This window comes from Anneissia japonica, unplaced genomic scaffold (genome assembly GCF_011630105.1).
Source record: "Anneissia japonica isolate Jap-2015-1 unplaced genomic scaffold, ASM1163010v1 scaffold288291_len444093_cov181, whole genome shotgun sequence".
NCBI classification, from domain to species: domain Eukaryota; kingdom Metazoa; phylum Echinodermata; class Crinoidea; order Comatulida; family Comatulidae; genus Anneissia; species Anneissia japonica.
Window position 1 is genome coordinate 254,500 of NW_022731168.1, and position 5,215 is coordinate 259,714.

The following is a 5,215-nucleotide window of genomic DNA, read 5'->3' on the forward strand; positions in this document are numbered from 1 at the left end:
ACTTAATGTTATTGAAGTCGAGGAAGTGGCTACCGCTGGTCTGAAACCCATAATGTTGGCGTATCATTTGCCATATGGACGCCAGAGAAACTGACCCTTTAATGATTGAGTTTCTGGCAATAACTGGGCAATAGTTAGCAATTTGGCCAAGCATCAATTGCACAATACTATCTTTCTGGACAGCAGTGAGGCGGCTTGCTGCTGCTACATCATCGCCATCGTCATTAAACCCTCTATGGGGGTTTGCTCTTGTTTTTTTGAGCCATACAGATTCCAGAAATGATGCAAACTTGTTGTCTAACGATAGCGTGTACAATAAATTATTACGCCAGGCCTCAAATGACGTGATTGTCTCTGAACGTGTGAGGCACCACTGCTTGGGTGCGCGGGTAGCCGCCATCGATGTGGTAGATCTCAACGTGTTTGTTGTACGTACTACAGTAAACTCACCGGCCTGAGATCCAGGAGGGTGTAATAGAGGTAAATGTTCGCTTACAGTGTGGATTCGTCTTGTAGAAAGACGCTGCCACCACGCCAGTAGGCTAGATTCGACTTAAATGAAATTACACACACGGTAGTCTACAGTTATAACGTTTATTCAGCAAGAACCAAACACATGTGTATATCGACCAACAATGGCTGACTCCGGTGCCCCGGGAGAGGGCGCACTATTGTTTACCATTGAATAACAACCCTGGCGCTCTTGATGATGTACAGTAAGTGTAACTGATTGGCTTACAGTAAACCTTTGAACTAGCATAATATAACCACATTTAAACTCCATCTAATTTAACGAAAACAATAATATACAAAATTAGGCCATTTTAAAAAATGAATTTCTATGAAGTAATTACAGAATTTACAGTACACTGTAGTTAATGTGTTATAGATTGTAAAAATATCTTTCGAATAAAAAATTCTTTTGCTTAACATAGACGTTTCATTTGTGAAACAAAATGATAGGCTACGTCAAGTGTCATATTGAACAGTGTTGGATTCAAGGGGAGCCCAGTAAACACGGGCCCCCAACCTAATTTTTTCAAAATTATAAAAAAAAAATTGAGAAAACAGAAAAATTGTATAATCGTTTGCGTAAGACCCTCTTTGGTCACCTCTATTTTGATACTGTAATGGACCCGCCACAGTTGAAGTATCATTTCCGAGCTACTATAGAAGGGCAAATTTTATCCAATGGATGAAAAGTGAAGGCTTCGTCAGGGAATACCCATATCAAGGATACCCCCCCCCACCACTGTGCCATAAATCACATACAGTATTTTCTTACCTCAGTCCCAACCATGGTGGGGCTGAGGTAATATAGATCCTCTATCTGTGAAAGTACCCCCCTGGGCCCCCTCTATTTCTGGATTCCTGGATCCACCACTTGCAATAACAATTATGTACTTGCATATTACAGTAGCTTGATGCCTATAAAATAACTAAAATTCACCAAACTTCATGAAATATCCGTAAATTCCAGGGGACCCCACCAAGGGCCCCTGGCAGCCCCCTAACCCCAGCATAGATGCTCGCTTAGCTCGCGTTCTGGAGCTTGTGAAATGGCTCCACTCACTTTCAAAAATGTTCTGCCGCCATTGTTCACAGGCACTGCTTATGATAAGTAAACTGCTACTTCCTATTTTCATGAGACTTATATTGTAAAATTATGGCGAATAAAGTGATGTATGTCTATTTCTAACTTGTTCGAATGTGCCTATACATTATTATTATTCTTATAATATAAATCCCACTTTTCATTAAAGCAACACAATGCGTAATTCATTAATAGCTGCCACAACGAAAGAAAAGGCATTCGTGTTTTGCTTCCACGACTACGCAAGCCTCAATCGAGCTTACAGCCAGGCTAGGCCCGAAACAATAAAATGACTCATACTGTATATTGCCACAAAATATTTAGGGCTGTAATAACAACAGGTGTATTTCTGAACAATACACAATAAAGTTTGCATAAACATGTTTCCAATTTAAAGAGCTTAAAAATATACATCAAATACAAACCCGTCCATCATCACCATCGCCATGTTTATCGCAAAAAACGAGGATTATAAATTACGCCCTCTAACAATTACCTCATGTAATGTCAACATTAGTGACATCACAACATCGTCTGTTCATATGAAACGACAACACACTGTAAATGGACAGGCATGATATTTACATGAAAAAATAGAATACATAGGATTGGCAAAAACTTTGTGTACAACCAAGGCATAGAATGTTTTGGGAAAAGGAAAATATAATCACTTGGCTTTCAAAAGAATTACGCATTTAAAACACAACAAAAATGCCCCAAAAGGGTGCTAGTCTATTGTTATTACTGTACTGTCTTCGTGATTATGCTAGCTATAAAAATGGCCAGGTATAGTGCTCCTTTAATTTTTTTAAGCTTTAATTTTTTTTTATATATATATTTCTGTATCATAGATATTTCTCCATTGCATAAAGTTTTTTCAAATTTTAAAAGAACTTTTGTTCTTTTCTTTACTAAAGCATTAAAAAAATGTTACATTAAATCACAGAAAAACTGTAGCATATTTTATGGAGTACAAGTGGGTACTTACACTCCAGGTAATATTTTTTGTATAAAAAATTAAGCCTGACAAAATGGCCGGATATTACACTCTGCTAGTGCCAATCTACCTATGTCTAAGGCATAACTAAATATAGCCTAAATGAAAAAAAAGAGAAAAAGACTGTGTGAAATGAATTTTACATTGTAAAATAATACAATACCAGCAAATACAAATAGAATAAATATTTCTAACTGTATTCATATTTACAATTATTGCTAACCCAGATGTCACATGACGCTTACTGCAGTACAAATTACCTCCACAGAGGCTGGAACCGGGTGCCTTACAAAGTTTTTTGTTATTTGCGGTGTACAAACTTATCCATGAGAATGACATAACAGAACATTACAAGAGAAGATTTATTACATGATTTTGCTCTGCAAAATTTGTAAAAAAATATTTATATTGTCATGTCATGTCATGTTAAGTTTTTTGTATTGGGCCCCGTTGAAAATAAGTTAATACACAATACAGATACGCGCAGTGTTGAAGAATACTAACTGGGTCTAGTGTAACTTTTTCTGGTTCCATACTGTAGGTTTAAATGTTTTATGTAATTCCATCTATTGTACCACTTAATGTTGAAACCGAATAAAATCAATCAATACTGTACTGGAATTGACATCACACAAACAACGTTCTTAAAATAGATAAAATATTTCTCCTCCCCGGAAATTTTTCCATGTAACATAATACCCCCGATCTTTTGCACCCTCCCACCAGGACAATTTCCACTCCCCAGACTTTTCCCCATGCATTAAATGAAACAAGAATTTAAATACAAGGAATACATCAAGATGAAAAAAAGACTTACTATGTTGGTTAGATTTTGATCAACTGTAGGTTTCCAAGTCACATTGTTTAATTGTTTCATACGTGTCCACAACTCTTACACACTCAGCATATTGATTTTTGTCTGAAAATGGTAAAATGGTGTACTGTATTGATTATAATTATATTCAAGATTATAATTATATACAAGTGTGATTTGCAGAAATTTGCATATCAATGCAGCACCTACGTTGGTGTACACAATTGGTTAATTTCATAACATACGGGTCTTTTCTATGACTCACTAAACTAGGCAAGATTCGTAGAGGGAGCTGTTTCCAGGGAACAGTTAAATTTTACAGGCTCCATACAATCAATAGATGCAAGGTATGCACTGCTTACCCAAGTAAAGCATTTTGCCATTTACACATTTTACCTTGTAAATTTGATGTAATTTATAGTTATATGCATACCTTATAATTGCTTATAATGGTTGAATTTGCTGATGTTCCATGAATGATAATGAAACACTTGAAAAGCTACAAGTACAAATGGTCCATTTCTGGCTTAAAACCCCATGATACACTCCTCAAGAGCCCTTTATGGAGATCTTGGATGGGTCCTCCACTCAAAACTATACGAGATTGCAAGACAAACTTGCTTAATCACAAGATCATCATGGAAAACTACAGATGGCCAAATGTTGTACTGCATTCCATATTAAAACTCAATTGTGATTTTGATCAACTTAAATTTAAGTTCCTTAGTTGCTGCATTGATGCACCTGCAAATGTAGATTTTTATAATATGTGTTTCATACTATCAATTATACTTTTAATCCTTTTTCTGTAAGTTATGTCAAATGTTATGTGTCAGAATTAATCAATCAATCAATCTTTATTTTCCATCATGAATAAAAAAAAAAAAAATAAGATGGAGGAAATACAACAAAGGCAAGGCTGTGTTGTATTACCTTAACAAAAAGACAATCATTTACAATATTAAAAAACATAAAAAATACACATTAATCTAAACAAATTATATTGAAGCAGATACACAGACCCACCCACCCCTATGAAATACATGTAGCCAAAATGAACAAGTAATCATTTATTAAGTCAGAGTATTGCCATAAAGTTAACTTGCATTAAGAGATTGGATGTGCTTAGAAATCTGTGTTTTAAAATGATTGACACTATGAGAGTTTTTCACTATTTCTGGCAAATTATTCCAAAATTTAGGTCCAGTTGAAAAAACAGATTCAATCTTATGAATATCTAGTCGATAATTATTTTTATTTCTAGTATTGTATAGTTGTACCCATGAATACTTTTGAATCATAAATCAGAGTGGTCAAATAATGTAAGTCAAAAATCTACACACAAAATATACAAAACTGAAAAAATACCCAAAATTAGAAAAATATTTACTTGAAAAAATAAATTTTAATGATTTAAGCTTGAAGTTTAAAATTTGATCTAATAATATGCTACCTCTTGACTGTAAATCTTCAAAATGGTCTAAAGATGTTTTCAGGTCTGCACACTATGTAAAAACGGTGAGCTTGAAGATGTTAAACACTTTTTGCTTAATTAGCTCTTCATAGTATCAGAAAAGAAGAGCGAATGAAAGACCTTTCACTCTGTAATGATCCCGAAACATGGACAACTTTTATAACATGATAAATTACAACTCATTCTAGGTGGAAATTCTATTCCCATTTGTGTCCACTCTGCCAAAGTCATTGGTACAAGTATGCTGTAGATATATTCATATGCATGCAGTATATTTCTTTTCCATTTGATTTCCTTTTTATATATATATATATATATATATATATATATTTGGCT

At 34.5% G+C, this 5,215-nt stretch overlaps 1 long non-coding RNA gene across 1 annotated transcript in view; it reads right to left on the reverse strand.

Moving 5' to 3' along the window:
- LOC117115229 overlaps positions 1-3,524 on the reverse strand; it is an 11,292-nt gene extending 7,768 nt beyond the window's left edge. The window contains exon 1 of the long non-coding RNA XR_004446514.1: positions 3,409-3,524. This is a non-coding gene — a long non-coding RNA (uncharacterized LOC117115229). The remainder of the gene's footprint in view (positions 1-3,408) is intronic.
- Between the last annotated feature and the right edge of the window lie 1,691 nt (positions 3,525-5,215).